Raw genomic sequence first — 11,461 nt, 5'->3', positions numbered from 1 at the left:
GATGACTTGATGAAAGGACTTAAAGAGTCAACTCGGTGAGAGTACTTGGTGGGGTGACTTGATGAACAGACTTAAAGGGTCGACTTGGTAGGGTGACTTGATGAACAAACCTAAAGAGGTTACTTGGTGAGAGTTCTTGGTGGGGTGAACTGATGAACGGACTTAAAGAGTCGACTTGGTGGGAGTACTTGGTGGGCCGACCTGGTGGGGTGACTTGATTCACGGACTTATAGAGTCGACTTGGTGAGAGTAGTTGTTCTGGTGACTTGATGAAAGGACTTAAAGAGTCGACTTGGTGGGGTGACTTGGTGAACGAACTTAAAGGGTCAACTTTGCGGGGTGACTTGATGAACGGACCTAAAGAGTTGACTTGGTGAGAGTACTCGATGGGGTGACCTGATGAAAAGACTTAGAGAGTCGACTTGGTGAGAGTACTTGGTGGGCTGACCTGGTTGGGTGACTTCGTGAACTAACTTAAAGAGTCAACTTGGTGGGAGTACTTGGTGGGGTGACTTGATGAACGGACTTCAAGGGTCGACTTGGCGAGGTGACTTGATGAACGGTCCTAAAGAGTTGACTTGGTGAGAGTACTTGGTGTGGTGACTTGATGAACAGACTTAAAGAGTCGAATTGGTGAGAGTACTTGGTGGGGTGACTTGATGAACATAGTTAAAGAGTTGACTTGGTGAGAGTACTTGGTTGGGTGACTTGATGAACGTACTTGAAGAATAGACTTGGTTAGAGTACTTGGTGGGGTGACCTGATGAACGAACTTAAAGATTCGACTTGGTTGGCCGACCTGGCAAGGTGACTTGATGAATGAACTTAGAGAGTCGACTTGGTGAGAGTACTTGGTGACTTGGTGGGCCAACCTGGCCGGGTTACTTGATGAACAAACTTAAAGAGTCGACTTGGTGAGAGTACTTGGTGGGCTGACCTAGTCACATGACTTGATGAACGAACTTAAAGAGTTGACTTGGTGGGCTGACTTGGCCGGGTGACTTGATGAACGAACTTAAAGAGTGCACTTGGTGGGTCAAATTAGTGGGGTGACTTGGTGAGAGTACTTGGTGGGCTGAGCTGGCAGGGTGACTTGATGAACGAACTTAGAGAGTCGACTTTGTGAGAGTACTTAGTGGGTCGAACTGGTAGGGTGACTTGATGAACGAACTTAAAGAGTCAACCTGGTGAGAGAACTTGGTGGGCCGAGCTGGCGGGGTGAATTGATGAATGAACCTAAAGAGTCGACTTTGTGAGAGTACTTGGTGGGCTGACCTGGCGGGGTGACCTAATGACCGAACTTAAAGGGTTGACTTGGTGAGAGTACTTGGAAGGCCGACCTGGCAGAGCGACTTGATGAATGAACTTAAAGAGTCAACTTGGTGAGAGTACTTGGCTGGGTGACCTGATGAACAAACCTAAAGAGTCGACCTGGTGAGAGTACTCGGTGGGCCGACCTAGTGAGGTGACTTGGTGAGCAAACTTAAAGAGTCAACTTGGTGAGAGTAGTTGGTGGGCTGACCTGGCGGGGTGACTTGAGGAACGAACTTAAAGATTCGACTTGGTGGGCCAACCTGGAAGAGTGACTTCATGAACGAACTTAAAGAGTCCAATTGGTGGGGTGACCTGGCGGGGTGACTTGATGAACAAACTTAAAGAGTCGACTTGGTGAGAGTAATTTGTGGGCTGACCTGGCGGGGTGACTTGATGAACGGACTTGAAGAGTCGACTTGGTGGGGCGACTTGATGAACGCACTTGAAGGGTCGACTTGGTTGGGTGACTCTATGAACGGACCTAAAGAGTTGACTTGGTGAGAGTACTTGGTGGGGTGACTTGATGAAAGGACTTAAATAGTCGACTTGGTGAGAGTACTTGGTGGGGTTACTTGATGAATGCACTTGAAGAATCAACTTGGTTAGAGTACTTGGTGGGGCGACTTGATGAACGGACTCAAAGAGTTGACTTGGTGAGAGTACTTGGTGGCTCAACTTGATGAGCAGACTTAAAGAGTCAACTTGGTGAGAGTACTTGGCAGGGTGAACTGATGAACGGACTTAAAGAGTCGACTTGGTGGGAGTACTTGGTCCGCTGACCTGGTGGGGTGACTTTATGGATGGACTTAAAGAATTGACTTGGTTAGAGTACTTGTTCTGATGACTTGATGAACGGACTTGAAGAGTCAACTTGGTGGGGTGACTTGATGAAAGGACTTAAAGTGTCAACTTGGTGAGAGTACTTGGTGGGGTGACTTGATGAACAGACTTAAAGGGTTGACTTGGCGGGGTGACTTGATGAACGGACCTAAAGAGTTGACTTGGTGAGAGTACTTGGCGGGGTGAATTGATGAATGGACTTAAAGAGTCGACTTGGTGGGAGTACTTGGTGGGCTGACCTGGTGCGGTGACTTGATGAACGAAATTATAGAGTTGACTTGGTGAGAGTAGTTGTTCTTGTGACTTGATGAAAGGACTTAAAGAGTCGACTTGGTGGGGTGACTTGATGAACGAACTTAAAGGGTCGACTTTGCAGGGTGACTTGATGAACGGACCTAAAGAGTTGACTTGGCGAGAGTACTCGGTGGGGTGACCTAATGAAAAGACTTAGAGAGTCAACTTGGTGAGAGTACTTGGTGGGCCGACCTAGTTGGGTGACTTCGTGAACTGACTTAAAGAGTCGACTTGGTGGGAGTACTTGGTGGGGTGACTTGATGAACAGACTTCAAGGGTCGACTTGGTGAGGTGACTTGATGAACGGTCCTAAAGAGTTAACTTGGTGAGAGTACTTGGTGTGGTGACTTGATGAACAAACTTAAAGAGTCGAATTGGTGAGAGTACTTGGTCGGGTGACTTGATGAATGCACTTGAAGAATCAACTTGGTTAGACTACTTGGTGGGGTGACTTGATGAACGAACTTAAAGATTCGACTTGGTGGGCTGACCTGGCGGGGTGACTTGATGAATGAACTTAGAGAGTCGACTTGGTGAGAGTACTTGGTGGGCCAACCTGGCCGGGTGACTTGATGAAAAAACTTAAAGAGTCAACTTGGTGAGAGTACTCGGTGGGCTAACCTGGTCACGTGACTTGATGAACAAACTTAAAGAGTTGACTTGGTGGGCCAACTTGGCCGGGTGACTTGATGAACGAACTTAAAGAGTTGACTTGGTGGGTCAAACTAGCGAGGTGACTTTGTGAGAGTACTTGGTGGGCTGAGCTGGCAGGGTGACTTGATGAACAAACTTAGAGAGTCAACTTTGTGAGAGTACTTGGTGGATCGAACTGGCGGGGTGACTTTGTGAATGAACTTAAAGAGTCGACCTGGTGAGAGAACTTGGTGGGCTGAGCTGGCGGGGTGAATTGATGAACGAACCTAAAGAGTCAACTTTGTGAGAGTACTTGGTGGGCCGACCTAGTGGGGTAACTTGATGACCGAACTTAAAGGGTCAACTTGGTGAGAGTACTTGGCGGGCCGACCTGGCAGAGCGACTTGATGAACAAACTTAAAGAGTCGACTTGGTAAGAGTACTTGGTGGTGTGACCTGATGAACAAACCTAAAGAGTCGACCTGGTGAGAGTACTCAGTGGGCCAACCTGGCGGGTTGACCTGGTGAGCAAACTTAAAGAGTTGACTTGGTTAGAGTAGTTGGTGGGTTGACCTAGCGGGGTGACTTGACGAATGAACTTAAAGAGTCAACTTGGTGGGCCAACTTGGTAGAGTGACTTCACGAACAAACTTAAAGAGTCCACTTGGTGGGCCGACCTAGCTAGGTGACTTGATGAACGAACTTAAAGAGTTGACTTGGTGAGAGTAATTTGTGGGCTGACCTGGCGGGGTGACTTGATGAACGGACTTGAAGAGCTGACTTGGTGGGTCAACTCGATGAACGCACTTGAAGGGTCCACTTGGTGGGGTGACTCTATGAACGGACCTAAAGAGTTGACTTGGTGAGAGTACTTGGTGGGGTGACTTCATGAAAGGACTTAAAGAGTCGACTTTGTGAGAGTACTTAGTTGGGGCGACTTGATGAACGCACTTGAAGAATCGACTTGGTTAGAGTACTTGGTGGGGTGACTTGATGAACAAACTCAAAGAGTCAACTTGGTGAGAGTACTTGGTGGCTCGACTTGATGAGCAGACTTAAAGAGTCAACTTGGTGAGAGTGGGCCTAACGGGGCGAGGTGGTGAGTGGGCCTGACGGGGCAAGTTGGTGGGGTGACTTGGGGAGTGGAATTAGAGAGCCAACGTGGTGAGGCGACTCGGTGAGTTGGTTCATTGAGATTACATGGTGAGCTGACTTGGCAAGTTGACCTGGCAAGCGAACTTAAAGAGTCAACTTGGCAATGTGCTCGAGTCGACCTAGTGAGGCGACCTGGCGAGCGAGCTCAAAGAGTCAACATGGTGAGGCAAATCATTGAGTCAACATGGTGAGGTGACTCATGGTGAGGAGCTATCCTTGAGGTGACTTGGTGGACCTACTTGATTAGTCAACTTGGTGAGCCGACCTGACGAGCTGACACGGTGAGCAGGCTTAAAGAGGCGACAACTTGGTGGGGTAACTCGACAAGCCAACTTATCGAGGCAAGATGGTGAGTTGACTTGGTGAGCTGACTTGGTGAGCATACTTAAGGAGTCAACTTTTTGAGGTGACTCAGTGAGTTAGCTCGCTGATGTGACTTGGGCAGGTCGACTTTGTGAGCAAACTTAAAGAGGCGACTTGGGTGGGCTGACCTGGTGAGCAAAGTTAAAGAGTTGACTTGGAAACATACTTGAACAACTAACTTGGCAAGCTGACATGGTGAGTGGGCTTAGAGAAGCAACTCAGTGGGGCAACTTGGCAAGCACACTTGCTGGGGCAAGGTGGTAAAATGACTAGGTGATTTAACTTGGTGAGCTGACTTAGGGAGCTGACTTGGTGAGCGAACTTAAGGGGTTGACTTGGTGAGGCAACCTGAATAGTCAACTTGATGAGCTGACTTGGGGAGCCGACATGGTGAGTGGTTTTAAAGAAGAGGCAACCTGGTGGGGCAACCTTATGAGGCAAGAGGGTAAGTCATCTTGGTGAGCTGGCTTGACGAGCTGTGAGCAGACTTAAAGAGTCAATTCTTGATTTGGCAAAGACCACATGGTCAGATGACTTGGTGAGCCAACCTGGCTAGCAAAATTGGCAAGCAAACTTATAGAATCGACTTGCTATCCCCAGCCAGGATCACACGCCTGGGTCGACCCAACTTGGGTCACTCGACTCCGTCGCCCTAGCCTCGGGTGACCCGAGTGGGTCGACGAGGGGAAAAAAATCAAAATAAAAATCATGGGAGGCCCTGTACAGCAAAAAGCGCTAAATTTTGGGCATTACAAAATTTTAAAAAAAACAAGTTACCCGCTTTTGGATCACACACCAGTTTCAGTTCATGTATTGCCGAGCCGACTCGAGGCATTACGCCTAGCTAGCCAGATTCGAGGTAGGGTAGCCGAAACGATCCGATTTGAGAATTTTCTTTATAAAAAGATATCATGATAGGCCCCATAAGGCAAAAAAGAATGAAATTTTGGGAGTTCAAAAAAAAACGTTACCCCACTCGCCCGAAATTTGGCACTCGGGAGATTTTTCTACCCTGGCAAAAATTTCTACAAAACCCCTCCCTCCTATCCGAAATTTGGCACTCGGGAGATTTTTTCTGCCCTGGCGGAAATTGCAAACCCGACCCGTCAGGAATTTGGCACCTGGGAGATTTTTACGCCCTCGCAAAAATTGCAAACCCCACCCGCCGGGAATTTGGCACTTGGGAGATTTTTTTTCCCTCGCAGAAATTTTCACAAAACCCCACCTGCCTGAAATGTGGCACTTGGGAGATTTTTCCGCCCTGGCAGAAATTGGAAAACCCCACCCCCTAAGAATTTGGCACTTGGGAGATTTCTTCGCCCTTGCGGAAATTTTCACAAAACCCCACCTGCTCAAAATTTGGAACCTGGGAGAGTTTTCCTGCCCTCGCGAAAAATTGCAAACCCCACCCACCCGAAATTTGGCACTTGGAAGATTTTCTCGCACTCGCACAAATTGCAAACCCCACCCGCTGGGAATTTGGCACCTTAGAGATTGTTACGAGCTCGCACGAAAAAACCTTGGAAACCCCACCCCCCCTAGAATTTGGCACTTGGGAGATTTTCTCGCCCTCGCGCAAATTACAAACCCCACCTGCCTTAGAGTCAAAAAAGGTTTTACGAATCAAGGTGACAGAGGGCTGAATCTTAGTGGATCGTGGCAGCAAGGCGACTCTGCCACTTACAATACCCCATCGCTTATTTAAGTCGTCTGCAAAAGATTCTTCTCGTCGATCGCTTGAAATTAATATCCAAGGTTTCTCCAACGGGCTAGTGTGCCGATGAAGATGGCCAATGAAATGGGCCCCTGGGAGTGCAAGAGCACCCCTACTGTGAGTCGCGATGCAGTTGGAGAGAGATATGCACCGCATCTAGCGTGGATTCTGACTTAGAGGCGTTCAGTCATAATATGACACACGGTAGCTTCGCGCCACTGGCTTTTCAACCAAGCACGATGACCAAATGTGTGAATCAACAGTTCCTCTCGTACTAAGTTGAATTACTATCGTGGCATGGATCATCAGTAGGGTAAAACTAACCTGTCTCACGACGGTCTAAACCCAGCTCACGTTCCCTATTGGTGGGTGAACAATCCAACACTTGGTGAATTTTGCTTCACAATAATAGGAAGAGCCGACATCGAAGGATCAAAAAGCAACGTCTCTATGAACACTTGGCTACCACAAGCTAGTTATCCCTGTGGTAACTTTTTTGACAACTCTAGCTTCAAATTTTGAAAGTCTAAAGGATCGATAGGCCATGCTTTCACAGTTTGTATTCATATTGAAAATCAAAATCAAATGAGCTTTTACCCTTGTGTTCCACATGAGATTTCTATTCTCGTTGAGCTCATCTTAGGACACCTGCGTTATCTTTTAACACATGTGCCGCCCCAGCCAAACTCCCCACCTGACAATGTCTTCCACCCGGATCGACGCGCCTAGACGCACCTTAAGGCCAAAAATAGGGGCATTGCCCCATCTCTACCTCACAGAATAAGTAAAATAATGTTAAAAGTAGTGGTATTTCACTTGCTCCCAAAAGCTCCCACTTATTCTACACCTCTCAAGTCATTTCACAAAGTCGGACTAGAGTCAAGCTCAACAGGGTCTTCTTTCCCCACTGATTCCGCCAAGCCCATTCCCTTGGCTGTGGTTTCACTAGATAGTAGATTGGGATAGTGGGAATCTCGTTAATCCATTCATGCACATCACTAATTAGATGACGAGGCATTTGGCTACCTTAAGAGAGTCATAGTTACTCCCGCCGTTTACCCGCGCTTGGTTAAATTTCTTCACTTTGACATTCAGAGTACTGGGCAGAAATCGAATTACGTCAGCATCCGCAGGGACCATTGCAATGTTTTGTTTTAATTAAATAGTCAGATTCCCCTTGTCCGTACCAGTTTTGAGTCGACTGTTCACCGCCTAGGGAAAGCCCTCCGAAGGGGGCGTCCTGCATCCGTCACTCGATCGGCACGCGACGGCCCGCCCTCCCCGTTGGAGCAGCTCGGGCAGGCTACCAACAACCCACAAGTTTGGGGCACAAACCCCTAGGCCCAGCCCTCAAAGCCAATCCTTTTCCCGAAGTTACAGATCCATTTTGCCGACTTCCCTTACCTACATTGTTCTATTGACCAGAGGCTATTCACCCTTGAGACCTGATGCGGTTATGAGTACGACCTGGCGTGAACGGTACTCGGTCCTCTAGATTTTCAAGGGCCGTCGAAGGTGCACTGGACACCGTGGGATGTGCGGTGCTCTTCCAGCCACTAGACCCTATCTCCAGTTGAACCGATTTCAGGGTGGGCAGGCTGTTAAAAAGAAAAGATAACTCTTCCCGGGGCCCCTGCCGACGTCTCCAGATTTCCTAACGTTGCCGTCCGCTGCCACGTCTCGGTTTAGGAATATTAACCCAATTCCCTTTCGATGATCATGCAAAGTGCACCCTTGAAATAGGGTTTCCCCATCTCTTAGGATCGACTAACCCATGTCCAAGTGTTGTTCACATGGAACCTTTCCCCACTTCAGTTTTCAATGTTCTCATTTGAATATTTGCTACTACCACCAAGATCTACACTGGGGGCCGGTCCACAGAGGCTCACACCCAAGGTTTTGCAGTAACCCCCGTGTCCTCCTACTCATCGGAGCTTGGCACTTGCCCCGACGACCGAGTATAGGTTGTGCGCTTCAGCGCCATCCATTTTCGGGGCTATTTGATTCGGCAGGTGAGTTGTTACACACTCCTTAGCAGATTTCAACTTCCATGACCACCGTCTTGCTATCTTAATCAACCAACACCCTTTGTGGGATCTGGGTTAGCACGCAATTTGGCACCGTAACTCAGCTTTCAGTTCATCCCGCATCGCCAGTTCTGCTTACCAAAACTGGCCCACTTGGAGCTCATGATTCCGTGGCATGGCTCAACAGAGCAGCCACGCTGACTTACCTATTTAAAGTTTGAGAATAGGTCGAGGGCGTTATGCCCTCAATGCCTCTAATCATTTGCTTTACCCGATAAAAATCACACGTGAGCTCCAGCTATCCTGAGGGAAACTTCGGAGGAATCCAGCTACTAGACAGTTTGATTAGTCTTTCGCCCCTATACCCAAGTTAGATGAACAATTTGCATGTTAGTATCACTGTGGGCCTCCACCAAAGTTTCCTCTGGCTTCGCCCTGCTCAGGCATAGTTCACCATCTTTCGGGTCCCAACAGGTGTGCTCGCACTTGAACCCTTCACAGAAGATCAAGGTCGGTCGGCGGTGCACCCCCCGAGAGGGGATCTTACCAGTCAACTTCCTTGTGCCTCGTGGGTTTTCCCAACCCACCAACTTGCACACATGTTAGACTCCTTGGTTCATGTTTCAAGATGGGTTGGATGGAAAGCCCGCTGGCCAGCGCCATGAGCGCACAGGTGCCCGAGAGCTCGCTGTAAAGGCGTGTGCTTCGCTCCTCGACCGGTGCAACGAAAGTATTTGTGCGACCAGAAGGTCGCGCTTGTGCTGCCGTGACAGCCCACGCTGGCACATCCCTCAAACTGAGTGGTGGACCGGCTCACACTATTTTGCATCCGACCAGGGCACATCGCAGGCCTCCATCCACTTCCCTCCTGGTAATTTCAAGTACTCTTTAACTCTCTTTTCAAAGTCCTTTTCATCTTTCCCTCACGGTACTTGTTCACTATTGGTCTCTCGCCCGTATTTAGCCTTTGATGAAATTTACCACCTGATTAGGGCTGCATTCCCAAACAACTCGACTCGCCAACAGCGCCTTGTGTGTGATAGGGTTCGAGCTCCACGGGGCTCTCACCCTCTGTAGCGCCCCCTTCCAGGGGACTTGGGCCTGGTCTCTCACTGAGGACACTTCTACAGACTACAATTTGATAGGCATGGCCATCGATTTTCATGCTGGGACCCCCTCTGAACTGCAACTGAGTAGAGACCTCTTTCTCTAACATAGACATCATTCGAAGGCACCGATCCTAATCTAGATTGCATCCGAGTCTCTTCTTCACCCCGTGGGGAATCCATGCTTTCGATCATGGGCATTTGATGTGACCCTCGACCTTGACGACGCTGGACCCGTAGCTTGGCCGTCCAGCACATCACTGCAGGGCCGAGTGTCTGCACGTCACTGAGATTTCAGGGTCGAGGAGGAGGCCAGGTCCATCCCCTACATGATTCAGGGTCTCGAACCAATAATGATCCTACCGCAGGTTCACCTATGGTAACCTTGTTATGAATTCTCCTTCCTCTAAATGATAAGGTTTAGTGAACTTCTCACAACATCACCGACAAGAACCGCTGTCGTCGCCATGATCTGAACACTTCATCAGATCATTCAATTCGTAGGAGCGACGGGCAGTGTGTACAAAGGGCTAATGTATTCAGAGCGTAGGCTTGCTTTGAGCACTCTAATTTTTTCAAAGTAATGGTGCTGAAATCGCAACCCAACCAATTAAGGCCTGGAACACGCCGCCGGCAGAAGGGATGTGAGGGCCAGTGCATACCCAGAAGACAGACCGACCGTGATGACCCCAGGTCCAACTACGAGCTTTTTAACTGCAACAACTTAAATATACGCTATTGGAGATGGAATTACCATGGATGCTGGTACCAGACTTGCCGTCCAATGGATCCTCATTAAGAGATTTAGATTGTACTCATTCCAATTACCAGACTCGATGAGCCAAGTATTGTTATTTATTGTCACTACCTCCCCATGTTAGGATTGGGTAATTTGTGCGCCTGCTACCTTCCTTGGATGTGGTAGCCATTTCTCAGGCTCCCTCTCCAAAATTGAACCCTAATTCTCCATCACCCATCACCACCATGGTAGGCCTCTATCCTACCATTGAAAGGTGATAGGGTAGAAATTTGAATGAAGCGTTTCTAGCACAAAGGCCGTGCGATCCGTCGAGTTATCATGAATCACCAAAATAGCAGGCGAGCCTACACCGGCCTTTTATCTAATAAATGCATCCCTTTTGAGAGTCAGGATTTGGTGCATGTATTAGCTCTAGAATTACTATGGTTATTCGAGTAGCAAAGTACCATCAAAGAAACTATAACTGATTTGATGAGCCATCCGCAGTTTCAAAGTCTGAAATAGTTCATACTTAGACATGCATGGCTTAATCTTTGAGACAAGCATATGACTACTGGCAGGATCGACCAGGTAGCTTCTAACAATGAGGGGACCCCCAAGACTTGCTACAGCCAAGGGATGCTCACCGTGATGGGAAACCAAAATTTGTATTCACTCTGTCACGCATCCAAACATAATCCGCCGCACAAGCAACAAGAATGACGTTCACAACACATGCAGGATTCCTAACACTCAAAGATTTCACACAAGAGGAAAGTGTCCCATCATCAACTGGAGAGGGCCAAACAGGGAGCCTCAATTCACAGGCACCTAGGAAGAACATCCCGTACAAAACCCTTTACCCTCGAACTCGTTGTCGCCACTACTCGAAAAGAAGCCTTGAGTCTGTACGAGATGGCACTGTGCACGTAGCCACCTCAATTGTAAGGCCACTCAGAGACATCCATTTCCTAGGCATATGCCTCCTACATGCCTATTGAGGTGCACCCACACGGACAAAATCCTTCTCGATTGCAACAAACATTTTCCCATGACGAAGAGGTAGTTGCCGAAGTGCCAACAGAGACCACCATGCTGAAGGGTGAAGGGTCATGCGAGTCGAAAACATGGCTGGTTATGCGATTGGTGGGGGCATCACTGTGCATGCGACCACCTCAATTATAAGGCTGCTCAAGGGCATCATGTATAACACCCCCTCCACACATTTATAGGTGATGAGAGCATGCCTGCATACACAGACATGTCTAACCTCTGG

At 48.5% G+C, this 11,461-nt stretch overlaps 1 non-coding gene and 1 pseudogene across 1 annotated transcript; both read right to left on the bottom strand.

Moving 5' to 3' along the window:
• Nucleotides 1-6,217: 6,217 nt before the first annotated feature.
• Nucleotides 6,218-9,543, bottom strand: LOC149548719 (25S ribosomal RNA). Its single transcript, XR_016354923.1, has one exon. It is a non-coding gene; the product is annotated as a 25S ribosomal RNA (ribosomal RNA).
• A 254-nt stretch (nucleotides 9,544-9,797) lies between these two features.
• LOC149548718 (18S ribosomal RNA) lies at nucleotides 9,798-10,779 on the bottom strand (annotated as a pseudogene; the record flags this gene model as incomplete).
• Nucleotides 10,780-11,461: the final 682 nt, after the last annotated feature.

The sequence above is a fragment of the Cupressus sempervirens genome, chromosome 7, assembly GCF_028749045.1.
Source record: "Cupressus sempervirens isolate cs-2001-9-10 chromosome 7, ASM2874904v1, whole genome shotgun sequence".
Classification (NCBI taxonomy): domain Eukaryota; kingdom Viridiplantae; phylum Streptophyta; class Pinopsida; order Cupressales; family Cupressaceae; genus Cupressus; species Cupressus sempervirens.
This window is presented reverse-complemented; position numbering and strand designations above follow the sequence as displayed.